This window comes from Oncorhynchus mykiss, chromosome 4 (assembly GCF_013265735.2).
Source record: "Oncorhynchus mykiss isolate Arlee chromosome 4, USDA_OmykA_1.1, whole genome shotgun sequence".
Taxonomy (NCBI): domain Eukaryota; kingdom Metazoa; phylum Chordata; class Actinopteri; order Salmoniformes; family Salmonidae; genus Oncorhynchus; species Oncorhynchus mykiss.
This window is the reverse complement of record NC_048568.1, coordinates 31,635,038-31,650,372: the sequence shown is the minus strand read 5'-3', so window position 1 is coordinate 31,650,372 and position 15,335 is coordinate 31,635,038. Positions and strand designations below refer to the sequence as shown.

The window sequence follows — 15,335 nt, the reverse complement described above, 5'->3', positions numbered from 1 at the left end:
CCCGAAGGGATGGTGCCAGGTTTCCTACAGACATGAAGTTTGGCATTCAGGCCAAAGAGCTCAATCTTGGTTTCATCAAACCAGAGAATCTTGTTTCTCAAGGTCTGAGAGTTCTTTAGGTACCTTTTGGCAAACTCCAAACGGGCTGTCATGTGCCTTTTACTGAGGAGTGACTTCCGTCTGGCCACTCTACCATAAAGGCCTGATTGGTGGAGGGCTGCAGATGATTGTCCTTCTGAAAGGTTCTCTAATCTCCACAGAAGGCCTCAGGAGCTCTGTCAGAGTGACCATCGGGTTCTTGGTCACCTCCCTGACCAAGGACCTTCTACCCCAATTGCTCAATTTGGCCGGGCGGCCAGCTCTAGGAAGAGTCTTTGTGGTTCCAATGGAGGCCACTATGTTCTTGGGGACCTTCAATGCTGCAGACATTTTTTGGTACCCTATCCCAGATCTGTGCCTCGACACACTGCTGTCTTAACGCTCTACGGACATTTCCTTCGACCTCATGGCTTTGTTTTTGCTCTGACATGCACTGCCAACTGTGGGGCCTTACATAGACAGGAGTGTGAATTTCCAAATCATATCCAATCAATTGAATTTACCACAGATGGACTCCAATCAAGTCGTAGAAACATCAAGGATGATCAATGGAAACAGGACGCATCGGAGCTCAATTTTAAGTCTAATAGCAAAGGGTCTGAATACTTAAATAAATTGTGTTTTTTATTTTTAATACATTTGCAAAAAATGTCTAAAAACCTTTTTTATTATGGGGTGTTGTGTGTAGATTGATGAGTAAAAACATTGATTTAATACATTTTAGAATAAGGCTCCAATCTAACAAATGTTTGAAAAAGTTGAGTGGTCTGAATACTTTCGCTTTGCGTGGCTGCTGCCCCGGGCGGGCAGAGACCTCTCCTTAGGAGGACCAATGGAATGGTCAAAAATGAGTAAACCCCTCCCACCCAGGGCACCGGGTTGCACAAAATGAACTCGCCCACTGGGACAGCTTCCCCAAAGAGTATTTGAGGTAGATTTGTACATAAAGGAACAGCTTCCCCAAAGAGTATTTGAGGTAGATTTGTACATAAAGGAACAGCTTCCCCAAAGAGTATTTGAGGTAGATTTGTACATAAAGGAACAGCTTCCCCAAAGAGTATTTGAGGTAGATTTGTACATAAAGGAACAGCTTCCCCAAAGAGTATTTGAGGTAGATTTGTACATAAAGGAACAGCTTCCCCAAAGAGTATTTGAGGTAGATTTGTACATAAAGGTAAAGTGACTAAGCATCAGGATAGACAAGAATAACAGTAATAATAAAGAACAGAGCAGCAGCATATGATGAGTGTGAAAGTGTGTGTGTGTGTGTGTGTGTGTGTGTGTGTGTGTGTGTCGTCTCGGCATGCGTGCGCATGTGTACAGTACCTTCAGAAAGTATTCATACCTCTTGGCATTTTCCACATTTTGTTGTGATACAGCCGGAATTTAAAATGGATTAAATAAAGATTTTTTTTGTAAATGGCCTACACACAATACCCTATAATGTCAAAGAGAAATTCTGTTGTAGAATGTTTACAAATTAATAAAAAATGAAAAGCTGAAATGTCTTGGGTCAATAAGTATTCAACTCCTTTGTTATGGCAATGTTATGGCAAAAAAATCTATGGCAAGACCTAGCAATGATCAACAACCAATTTGACAGACCTTGAAGAATTTTGAAAATATTCACTTTTTTGGGAGAGGGGGCAGCATAGAAGCTGTCTCGTAGCTGGTTGGGTTGGTCCGAGAGCCGATGCTATGATACTGTGATGTAAGTAGCTAAATACATAGCCCCTCCCTAACAAGTAATGTGAGAGGAAGACATAGCTAACGTTGCACCTGAAGACAGGTTTGATCCCTGCTAGCTAATGCATAATCAAAAACTTTTAGTTATTTTTTAACCCCTTTTCTCCCCCAATTTCGTGGTATCCAATTGGTAGTTACAGTCTTGTCTCATCGCTGCAACTCCCGTACGAACTCGGTGCCTTAGACTGCTGTGCAACTCGGGAGGCCCGTGAGTTTCTGTGTGTGTTTGTGTCTTGTATGTAGTAAGGAGGTGCCCCTCATCCATGGTGTCGCAATGGACTACTCCTGGGCCAGGGTGAGTAGAGGGCTTCAACTGTTACACTTGAAAGTAAATATATGTACACTGAACAAAAACATCAATGCAACATGTAAAGTGTTGGTCCCATGTTTCATGAGCTGACAAAAGATGTCAGAAATGTTCCACAAAAAGTTTATTTCTCTAAAATGTTGGGCACATTTTTTGACATTCCTGGTAGTGAGCATTTCTCCTTTGGCAAAATAATCTATGCACCTGACAGGTGTGGCATATCACGAAGCTGATAAAAACAGCATGATAATTACACAGGTGCAGCTTGTGCTGGGGACAATAAAGGCCCCTCTAAAATGTGCAGTTGTGTCACATAACACAATACTACAGATGTCTCAAGTTGAGGGAGCGTGTAATTGTCATGCTGACTGCAGGAATGTCCACTAGTGCCGTTGCCAGAGAATTTAATGTTCATTTTAGAGAATTTGGCAGTACGTCCACCCGGCCTCACAACCGCAGACCATGTGTATGGCATTGTGTGGGCGAGTGGTTTGCTGATATAAATGTTGTGAACAGAGTTCCCCATGGTGGCGGTGGGGTTATGGTATGGGTAGGCATAAGCTATGGACAACAAACACAATTGCATTTTAACGATGGAAACTTGAATGCACAGATCTACTGTGATGAGACCCTGTGGCCCATTGTCATGCCATTCATCCTCTCCTATCACCTCATGTTTCAGCATGATAAAGCACAGCCCCATGTTGCAAGGATCTGTACACAATTTCTGGAAGCTGAAAATGTCCCAATTCTTCCATGGCCTGTACACTCACCAGACATGTCACCCACTGAGCATGTTTGGGATGCTCTGGATCAACGTGTACGACAGCGTGTTACGGCTCCCTCCAATACTTTGCACTGTCATTGAAGAGGAGTGGGACAATATTCCACAGGCCACAATCAACAGCTTGATCAACTATGTAAAGGAGATGTGTCGCCCTGCATAATAAGGCAAATGGTGGTCACACACCAGATACTGACTGAATTTCTGAAACACGCCCATACTATTTATTTTAATTTTTTTAATTTTAAGGTATCTGTGACCAACATATGCATGTCTGTATTCCCAGTCATGTGAAATACATAGATTAGGACCTAATGAATTTATTTCAATTGGACTGATTTACTTATATGAACTGTAACTCCTTGAAATTGTTGAATCTTTGAAATTGTTGCATTCATATTTTTGTTCAGTACAGATAATGTAAACACTTTGTTTAGAATATCTATATAAGTTTACATATTGCATTCTTCTCATATTATTCTGTAGGCTACTTAGTATGAGAAGAGTGCAATCCTCCTGCATCTCACATCTGCCTGTAGATATTGAACTCCGCCTGCTGAACCCGTGGGTTGAGTAAAACTCAGTCATTTCCAGGATGGAGTGTCATGTACTCCACCACTCCTGCCACCTGACTGCACATGTCTATAACCTGTAATATATTACTGGAAGGGACTTCATCACCCACTGTAGACTTGACCCACCGTAGACGGATGCTAAGCTACAGGACTGTTTCGCTACATACTGGAATGTGTTCCTGGATTCATCCGATGGCATTGAGGAGTTTACCACATCAGCCACCAGCCTCATTAATAAGTGCATTGTCGATGTAATACCCACAGTGAGAGTACGGCAACATCCGTACTGAGCTAACGGCTAGGAGCAGTACACTAATCCGGAAGAAATCCCGCAAAGCGGCAATACAGTACTGAGGTTGAATCCTACTAAACCGGCTCGGACACTCGTCGGATGTGGCAGGGTTTACAAATTATCACAGATTACAAAGGGAAACCCAGCCGAGAGGTGCCCCAGTGACACAAGCCTACCAAACCAGCTAAATGCCTTCTATGCTTGCTTCGAGGTAAGAAACACTGAACCGTGCGTGAGCGCACCTGATATTCCGAATGACTGTGTGATCACGCTCTCCATAGCCGATGTAAGACCTGTAAACAGGTTAACATTCACAAGGATTACCAGGACGTGTACTCAGAGCATGCGCTGAGTGTCTTCACTGACATTTTCTACCTCTCCCTAACCCAGTCTGTAGTACCTACAAGCAGACCACCATAGTCCGTGCCCTCACATCTGTAGCTATGAAATGCTGGTCATGGTTCACATCGACACCATTATCCCAGAAACCTTGGACCCACTCCAAGTCGCATTCCGCCCAAACAGATCCACAGATGACACAATCTCTATTGCACTCCACACTGCCCTTTCCCACCTTGACAAAAGGAACACCTACATGAGAATGCTGTTCATCGACTTCAGATCATGGACTACAGGAAAATGAGGGCAGAACACTCCTCCATTCACAACAACGGGGCTGTAGTGGAGCAGATCGAGAGCTTCAAGTTCCTCAATGTCCACATGTTAAGGCCCGATTACAGCTGTAAGTCGCTTGGGGTATGTCTCTATCAGTTTTGCACATCGAGAGACTGAAATTTTTTCCCATTCCTCCTTGCAAAACAGCTCGAGCTCAGTGAGGTTGGATGGAGAGCATTTGTGAACAGCAGTTTTCAGTTCTTTCCACAGATTCTCGATTGGATTCAGGTCTGGACTTTGACTTGGCCATTCTAACACCTGGATATGTTTATTTTTGAACCATTCCATTATAGATTTTGCTTTATGTTTTGGATCATTGTCTTGTTGGAAGACAAATCTCCGTCCCAGTCTCAGGTCTTTTGCAGACTCCATCAGGTTTTCTTCCAGAATGGTCCTGTATTTGGCTCCATCCATCTTCCCATCAATTTTAACCATCTTCCCTGTCCCTGCTGAAGAAAAGCAGGCCCAAACCATGATGCTGCCACCACCATGTTTGACAGTGGGGATGGTGTGTTCAGCTGTGTTGCTTTTACGCCAAACATAACGTTTTGCATTGTTGACCTCTGAGACTATCACAGTGCAGGTGCATTTATACGGAGACTTGATTACACACAGTTGGATTATATTTATCATCATTAGTCATTTATGTCAACATTGGATCATTCAGAGATCCTCACTGAACTTCTGGAGAGAGTTTGCTGCACTGAAAGTAAAGGGGCTGAATAATTTTGCACGCCCAATTTTTCAGTTTTTGATTTGTTAAAAAAGTTTGAAATATCCAATAAATGTCGTTCCACTTCATGATTGTGTCCCACTTGTTGTTGATTCTTCACAAAAAAATACAGTTTTATATCTTTATGTTTGAAGCCTGAAATGTGGCAAAAGGTCGCAAAGTTCAAGGGGGCCGAATACTTTCGCAAGGCACTGTATATTTAACTTTAACCTAGTTAAATAAAAGGTTAAATAAAATATAGCCAAGCTATCATTGCTCATTGTATATTTATTGTATTTGTATATTTATTTATTGTATTTGTGTGTATATATATAATATATATATTTTTTCTATTATTATAATTTGACTGTATTCTGCATTGTAGGGAAGGGCCTGTGAGTACATCTACATCTGTTTACAAGGCATGTGACAATTACATTTTGAAGACAGAACTTCAGAGAGAGAGAGCTGTGCATGTGTATTAAACAGTCAAATCCTTAGATTTGGGCAAATAGACAAATAGAATGTCATTCTAGTTCTGGTTAGACAGCTGAAGTTGTTCTCTACACACAACTGATTGAGATGTGTTAGTTAAAGTGTAGGCACACGGTCTTTAGAAGAACATCAATATGATTTTTACAGCAGAAAATGTTTAGTCTTTTTTCTGATTTGTCAAGCTGGGAGATGTTTGTGATATGCCCACATGTAACCTACACCTGTATGGATATTACTTCTAGGATCGGTCTCCAAGAAAGACGAGACAAAACTATCCAGTTATAGAATATTGTGTTGTAGGACAGCGGAGCAGTGGAAACATTTGTTTGCCTTCAGTCATGGCCGCTAGCATGTCTAAATGAACGCTGATGAAAAACGAGGCCAAATCAGGAAGTGCAGTGTCTCTCTAAATCATGTCATCCAGCAAGCCTTCTGGGGATAAAGAGGAAAACACACAACAAAGTAGCAGATGAGCAGAGCTGTCGGGCATACAGTCCTGAGGCCCTTCCACTCACCCTGACAGATCCACAGAGAACCAGAGACAGAACCTGACGGATCCACAGACAGCCCTAAGAGGCAAGTTCATGTCAAATAAATCTCCCACCCTGACACAGGACCTGACCGATCCACAGACAAAACCTGACCGATCCACAGACAGAACCTGACGGATCCACAGACAGAACCTGACGGATCCACAGACAGCCTAAGAGGCATGTCCTTTGTCCCTACAGCACTCTCAGCTCTTCCACTAGGGGGAAAGCAGATATGAGGTATTGGTCTATATATAGGGGCAGCAGCAGAGACGTCCCTTCCCAGAGACAATTGAGATGACAATCTGAGCGACCACAGGATTTCCCGATGATATGATGGCATGCAAGGGAAGGCAGCGTCACTGGACTGCTCATCTAGCTACAGCTTCCTGTGACTACGCAAGGAGGATGAGGTCAGAGAACACTCCACCATAACAACAGGATCAGCATGCACACACACACCCCGAGAAAGAGAGGAACCCCCAAAAACCTTCAATACACCACATTAACTCACACACTGACTGTGTAGAAAGGAAGGCACAGACAAAGAGATCTGATTAGTCTGCTAAGGAGAGAAGCCTCATTTTATGAGTGAAATCTAGTTGACAACATTGAGGGAGGTTAGTCACCACCAGATCCATTTCATCATATGAGGCCTCCGATACATATTGTGAATGACAGGCCTTTACAGTTTTACAGATAGAGGTAGTCCGGCCTGTTTATTATTAGTCATTCTAAAGTACCAGTAAAAAGGCCTTAACATCCACCGCTGTACACAGCCCAGTGTACACCTGAAAATAGAGAAGGTCATCCTCAAAATCATAACACACCAAAAGCCAAGGCCACTCTACCCTCTACCAGAGAAACGCTAGGTGGTAATATAGAATCAGGAGAAGAACCACAGACATTCCAAACTCAAAGCAATATAGCAAACACACTGATCATACCGGAACACAGGGCCTGAGAGAGGAGGAAAAGGGGGGATGGAGGAGTAGAGAGGAGGAAAAGGGGGGATGGATGGAGGAGCAGAGAGGAGGAAAAGGGGGGATGGAGGAGTAGAGAGGAGGAAAAGGGGGGATGGATGGAGGAGTAGAGAGGAGGAAGGGGTGTGGGGGATGGAGGAGTAGAGAGGAGGAAAAGGGGGGATGGATGGAGGAGTAGAGAGGAGGAAAAGGGGGGATGGATGGAGGAGTAGAGAGGAGGAAAAGGGGGGATGGATGGAGGAGTAGAGAGGAGGAAAAGGGGGGATGGATGGAGGAGTAGAGAGGAGGAAAAGGGGGATGGAGGAGTAGAGAGGAGGAAAAGGGGGGATGGATGGAGGAGTAGAGAGGAGGAAAAGGGGGGATGGATGGAGGAGTAGAGAGGAGGAAAAGGGGGGATGGATGGAGGAGTAGAGAGGAGGAAGGGGTGTGGGGGATGGAGGAGTAGAGAGGAGGAAAAGGGGGATGGAGGAGTAGAGAGGAGGAAAAGGGGGGATGGAGGAGTAGAGAGGAGGAAAAGGGGGGATGGAGGAGTAGAGAGGAGGAAAAGTGGGGATGGAGGAGTAGAGAGGAGGAAAAGTGGGGATGGAGGAGTAGAGAGGAGGAAAAGGGGGGATGGAGGAGTAGAGAGGAGGAAAAGTGGGGATGGAGGAGTAGAGAGGAGGAAAAGTGGGGATGGAGGAGTAGAGAGGAGGAAAAGGGGGGATGGAGGAGTAGAGAGGAGGAAAAGGGGGGATGGATGGAGGAGTAGAGAGGAGGAAAGGGTGTGGGGGATGGATGGAGGAGTAGAGAGGAGGAAAAGGGGGGATGGAGGAGTAGAGAGGAGGAAAAGGGGGGATGGATGGAGGAGTAGAGAGGAGGAAAGGGTGTGGGGGATGGGGATGGAGGAGTAGAGAGGAGGAAAAGGGGGGATGAATGGAGGAGTAGACAGGAGGAAAGGGTGTGGGGGATGGATGGAGGAGTAGAGAGGAGGAAAAGGGGGGATGGAGGAGTAGAGAGGAGGAAAAGGGGGGATGGAGGAGTAGAGAGGAGGAAAAGGGGGGATGGAGGAGTAGAGAGGAGGAAAAGGGGGGATGGAGGAGTAGAGAGGAGGAAAAGGGGGGATGGAGGAGTAGAGAGGAGGAAAAGGGGGGATGGAGGAGTAGAGAGGAGGAAAAGGGGGGATGGAGGAGTAGAGAGGAGGAAAAGGGGGGATGGAGGAGTAGAGAGGAGGAAAAGGGGGGATGGAGGAGTAGAGGAGGAAAAGGGGGGATGGATGGAGGAGTAGAGAGGAGGAAAAGGGGGGATGGAGGAGTAGAGAGGAGGAAAAGGGGGGATGGAGGAGTAGAGAGGAGGAAAAGGGGGGATGGATGGAGTTATGGAGAGAAAAGGGGAGGGGCAAGACTGGAATAGAGATCGAGTGACGGGGCGAGGGAGGGGCAAGAAAGAGATGGAAAGAGAAAGATGATATGGAGAGAAAGAGAATGACAGAAAGCATGGCGAAGAGAGAGAGATGAGAGAGAGTCTAAAACACTACCTCTGAATAAGGACCATTACTCTACTCATAAATTACTTCTAAATTAGTCAAACCCAGAGGGTTTGTGTGGGGGGTACAAAGAGTAGGCTATTCACCCCCATCAACAACAAAAAGACTGATATGGTTGTCTCACCTAGCCATCTTAAGATGAATGCACTAAGTGTAAGTAACTCTGATAAGAGCGTCTGCTAATTTACAAAAACATTTAAGTGGACAAAAAGCTATCCCCTAAACAGCTTTTGTATTCCAAAATGTGCGACTGCACTCCAAATTCCACAGCTGAGCTGTGAAGGGCTGGGGCCTGGCTTAGTCAGCGTTTTTACAGAGCTGAGCCTCCACAAAATACAGGGATGCTCTGGCTACGGAACACACACAGGGTCACAAAGCACTCACTCCCTTCTCCTTCACTATCTAGCTACCACAGGCTTTCACTGGCCACCTATTTAACCCATCATCACAAGACATTTGACGCTCAACATCACCACAAAATACATTGTTTATTGCTATCTAATAGCATAATTTGGGGGACTTAGTATGTGGCAATGTTTCTTTTCTTGGTCCTGTTGTGTTGAAAGAATGACTGCAATGCTTCCTATATTTTTGAGTGTGTATATGTCTGTCTGTAGGCCTATTTCCCAGCCACACCCAGTAAGGCATACATGCATACAGAGGGCACAAGGAGTGAGGGAGAAGGAGAGAGAGAAAACCTGGCCTGGAAGTGAGGGAGAAGGAGAGAGAGAAAACCTGGCCTGGGTGCAAGCAGAGGTAAATGATTTGGCATATAACTCTACTATTACAGCTGCCCCATGCCAAGCCCTCTGTGTGGGTCAACATCCTGTGGTAGAGAGGGGGAACAAACTAAAGGCAGAGATTTCCTGGTTTTTCTGCATGTTATTTATTAACTTGGACCCAGCTTCTCAGCCATGAAGGAGTACTGATCTGGGATCAGATTCCCAACTGGTCAGCGAAGGACCAGAAAATTGTCAAAGACACCTGTCACCCAAGTCATAGACTTATCTCTGCTACCGCACAGCAAGCAGTACCGGAGTGCTAAGTCTAGGTCCAAAAGGCTCCTTAACAGCTTCTACCCCCAAGCCATAACACTGCTAAACAATTAATCAAATGGCCACCCGGACTATTTACATTGACCCCCCCCCTGACATTGTTTTTACACTGCTGCTACTCGCTGCTAATTATCTATGCACAGTCACTTTACCCCTACCTACAAATGACCTTGACTAACCTGTACCCCCACACATTGACTCGGTACCGGTACCCCCTGTATATAGCCTGACTAACCTGTACCCCCACACATTGACTCGGTACCTGTACCCCCTGTATATAGCCTGACTAACCTGTACCCCCACACATTGACTCGGTACCTGTACCCCCTGTATATAGCCTGACTAACCTGTACCCCCACACATTGACTCGGTACCGGTACCCCCTGTATATAGCCTGACTAACCTGTACCCCCACACATTGACTCGGTACTGGTACCCCCTGTATATAGCCTGACTAACCTGTACCCCCACACATTGACTCGGTACCGGTACCCCCTGTATATAGCCTGACTAACCTGTACCCCCACACACTGACTCGGTACCGGTACCCCCTGTATATAGCCTGACTAACCTGTACCCCCACACATTGACTCGGTACCGGTACCTCCTGTATATAGCCTGACTAACCTGTACCCCCACACATTGACTCGGTACCAGTACCCCCTGTATATAGCCTGACTAACCTGTACCCCCCACACAAACCCTCTGGGTTTGACTAATTTAGAAGTAATTTATGAGTAGAGTAATGGTCCTTATTCAGTGTGCGTGTGTGTCCTGCATGTGTGTGTGTGTTCATATTCACACCAAACTGTTCTGTAAATACTGCCTGGCCTGCTGGATCCACAGCCAGGAGACAGGCGTCATCCCAGCGGCAGATGACGGACATTTACAAACCTCTTGGTCATCAGAGCTTGCTAATAAACCGAGTTGTAGGTTACCCTCTGGGAGAGAGTGGTGAGAAAACCAGGGCCAGTCATTCATATATAGGAGGTTCAGCTTCCTGCAGCTAGAAAATAGGATTCATTCTCAGCTTCACCTTCTATTGGTTAGGTGGTTTGTTTGGTTGAGCTGGGAAACTGTTAGAAGTGGGTATGTATGCTATGTAAGGATTTGGGGGAGGGCATGAAAACGTAACCGACTGTTGGTCTGCTATGTTTAGGCCACTTCAATGGTCTGATATGGAGTGAGGGTTCAGGGAAGACATCCACTGTGACGTGACATGGCCGCCCTCTGACTCAATAGTACCCCTCCATGATGGTGATCCCTCTCGGGAGAATGGAAAAGGAACCTTCACCAACGAAATGTGTGTGTGTACACGTGTATTAATAAATGAAGAGTGTGAGTGAGTGACCTGACCACTGCCAGCTGTCTTTATAGTCACAGGCTGCAGGACAGCAGTGACCAACACAATACACAGCAGAGCCACTTCCTGGTATGACATCATGTGCCCAAAGAGCCCAGCATCCAGTCGCTGTGTTTCCTGTTAGCTGCCCCTGTGGAATCATCACAGGAAAAAGTAGAACATCCAGCATTGTGATAAGGATGTGTTTAAAATATCCTCACCACCACAATCAATGTATGAAAAGAAGCAGGGGTATGAGAGGACAGGCTGCTGATATAACCAACCAGAGGCCCAGTGGGGTGGATGTCTTCTACTGGAGTTCAACAGTTAGCCACACCAGAACCACACCATACCAGAACCACACCACACCAGAACCACACCATACCAGAACCACATCACAACCACACCATACCAGAACCACATCACAACCACACCACACCAGAACCATACCAGAACCACACCACACCAGAACCACATCATACCCACACCATACCAGAACCACACCATAACAGAACCACACCATACCAGAACCACAACATCATCATCATCATCACACCAAACACCAGCACATCATACCCACACCACATCATACCAGAACCACACCACATCATCATCACACCATACCAGAACCACATCAGAACCTCACCACACCCACACAATACCAGAACCACACCAAACTGGTGATGATTTAACAAGTGCATTCGCAGAATGCACCAATGTGTACCTAACCATAAACATCAATGCCTTTCTTAAAATCAATACACAAGTATATATTTTTAAACCTGCATATTTAGTTAATATTGCCTACTAACATGAATTTCTTTTAGCTAGGGAAATTGTGTCACTTCTCTTGCGTTTTGTGCAAGCGGAGTCAGGAAATATGCAGCAGTTTGGGCCACCTGGCTCGTTGCGAACGGTGTGAAGACCATTTATTCCAAACAAAGACCGTAATTAATTTGCCAGAATTGTAGATAATTATGACATAACATTGAAGGTTGTGCAATGTAACCGCAATATTTAGACTTAGGGATGCTACCCGCTAGATAAAATACGGAACGGTTCCGTATTTCACTGAAAGAATAAACGTCTTGTTTTCGAAATGATAGTTTCCGGATTTGACCATATTAATGACCTAAGGCTCGTATTTCTCTGTGTTATAAAATTATAATTAAGTCTATGATTTGATATTTGATAGAGCAGTCTGACTGAGCGGTGGTAGGCAGTAGCAGGCTCATAAGCATTCATTCAAACAGCACTTTCCTGCATTTGCCAGCAGCTCTTCGCTGTGCTTCAAGCATTGCACTATTTATGACTTCAAGCCTATCAACTCCCGAGATCAGGCTGGCAATAAGATAGTGCCTATGAGAAGATCCAATAGTCAAAGGTATATGAAATACAAATGGTATAGAGAGAAATAGTCCTATAATTCCTATAATAATGACAAGGTCTTACCTGGGAATATTGAAGACTCATGTTAAAAGGAACCACCAGCTTTCATATGTTCCCACGTTCTGAGCAAGGAACTTAAATGTTAGCTTTTTTACATGGCACATATTGCACTTTTACTTTCTTCTCCAACACTTTGTTTTTGCATTATTTAAACCAAATTTAACATGTTTCATGATTTATTTGAGACTAAATAGATTTTATTGATGTATTACATTAAGTTCAAATATAAGTGTTCATTCAGTATTGTTGTAATTGTCATTATTACAAATATATACTGCTCAAAAAAATAAAGGGAACACAAACACAATGGAACTCCAAGTCAATCACACTTCTGTGAAATCAAACTGTCCACTTAGGAAGCAACACTGATTGACAATACATTTCACATGCTGTTGTGCAAATGGAATAGACAACAGGTGGAAACAATAGGCAATTAGCAAAACACCCCCAATAAAGGAGTGGTTCTGCAGGTGGTGACCAGACCACTTCTCAGTTCCTATGCTTCCTGGCTGATGTTTTGGTCACTTTTGAATGCTGGCGGTGCTTACACTCTAGTGGTAGCATGAGACGGAGTCTACAACCCACGCAAGTTGCTCAGGTAGTGCAGCTCATCCAGGATGGCACATCAATGCGAGCTGTGGCAAGAAGGTTTGCTGTGTCTGTCAGGGTAGTGTCCAGAGCATGGAGGCGCTACCAGGAGACAGGCCAGTACATCAGGAGACGTGGAGGAGGCCGTAGGATGGCAACAACCCAGCAGCAGGACCACTACCTCCGCCTTTGTGCAAGGAGGAGCAGGAGGAGCACTGCCAGAGCCCTGCAAAATGACCTCCAGCAGGCCACAAATGTGCATGTGTCTGCTCAAACGGTCAGAAACAGACTCCATGAGGGTGGTATGAGGGCCCGACGTCCACAGGTGGGGGTTGTGCTTACAGCCCAACACCATGCAGGACGTTTGGCAATTGCCAGACAACATCAAGATTGGCAAATTTGCCACTGGCGCCCTGTGCTCTTCACAGATGAAAGCAGGTTCACACTGAGCACGTGACAGACGTGACAGAGTCTGAGACACCGTTGAGAACGTTCTGCTGCCTGCAACATCCTCCAGCATGACCGGTTTGGCGGTGGGTCAGTCATGGTGTGGGGTGGCATTTCTTTGGGGGGCCGCACAGCCCTCCATGTGCTCGCCAGAGGTAGCCTGACTGCCATTAGGTACCGAGATGAGATCCTCAGACCCCTTGTGAGACCATATGCTGGTGCGGTTGGCCCTGGGTTCCTCCTAATGCAAGACAATGCTAGACCTCATGTGGCTGGAGTGTGTCAGCAGTTCCTGCAAGAGGAAGGCATTGACGCTATGGACTGGCCCACCCGTTCCCCAGACCCGAATCCAATTGAGCACATCTGGGACATCATGTCTCGCTCCATCCACCAACGCCACGTTGCACCACAGACTGTCCAGGAGTTGGCGGATGCTTTAGTCCAGGTCTGGGAGGAGATCCCTCAGGAGACCATCCGCCACCTCATCAGGAGCATGCCCAGGCATTGTAGGGAGGTCATACAGGCACGTGGAGGCCACACACAATACTGAGTCTCATTTTGACTTGTTTTAAGGACATTACATCAAAGTTGGATCAGTCTGTAGTGTGGTTTTCCACTTTAATTTTGAGTGTGACTCCAAATCCAGACCTCCGTGGGTTGATAAATTTGATTTCCATTGATAATTTGTGTGTGATTTTGTTGTCAGCACATTCAACTATGTAAAGAAACAAGTATTTAATAAGAATATTTCATTCATTCAGATCTAGGATGTGTTATTTTAGTGTTCGCTTTATTTTCTTGAGCAGTGTATATATACTTATTATTTTTTTTAATTCAAAATTAGCCAATTAATCGGTATCGGCTTTCTTGGGTCCTCCAATAATCAGTATCGCCGTTGAAAAATCATAATCGGTCGACCTCTAATCACACCACATCATACCCACACCACAACATCACACCACAACATCACACCACATCATACCCACACCACAACATCACACCACATCATACCCACACCAGAACCACATCACATCATACCCACACCACACCAGAACCACACCACAACATCACACCACATTATACCCACACCACAACATCACACCACATCATACCCACACCATACCAGAACCACACCACACCATACCAGAACCACACCACACCATACCAGAACCACACCTCACCATACCAGAACCACACCTCACCATACCAGAACCACACCTCACCATACCAGAACCACACCTCACCATACCAGAACCACACCTCACCAAAACCACACCACACCTCACCAGAACCACAACAACAGTTCATTCTCAAACAGATTGTTGTTTATTCTGATCCTCCTCATATCTGGACTTCAACTTCTCAGGCTACATAGATAGTAGGCCTATAGTATAGTATCATAAAGTATAGTATAGTGTTTTAGGCCTATAACATTGTTATTAGTGTATAATATAGGCTAGTGTTGTAGCATTGTGCTGGACAGTATTTAGAATGAACATAGTTCCATTAATAGCAAATAAACAATGCAGATAAAACAATTGTTACATATTTCATAATTGAGCCTTAAAAATAGTGTAATTCAGGTCAACGCCTCTTCCAATCTTCTGCTTACTACTAGGTAGTCAGTGTTATAAGGTCATAACTGAAGGATATGGTGAACTAGGCCTGGTCCATTCACCGATGGCTGCAGGTTAAACATGGGTCTGTTGCCATATCAACCAAAATGAGGTCACC

The 15,335-nt window shown here is 45.1% G+C and overlaps 1 protein-coding gene across 10 annotated transcripts in view; it reads right to left on the bottom strand.

Annotated features, from left to right (window-relative positions):
• LOC110521078 (serine/threonine-protein kinase MRCK alpha) overlaps positions 1-15,335 on the bottom strand; it is a 116,936-nt gene that overhangs the window by 99,231 nt on the left and 2,370 nt on the right. The gene's annotated exons all lie outside the window — the stretch shown is intronic.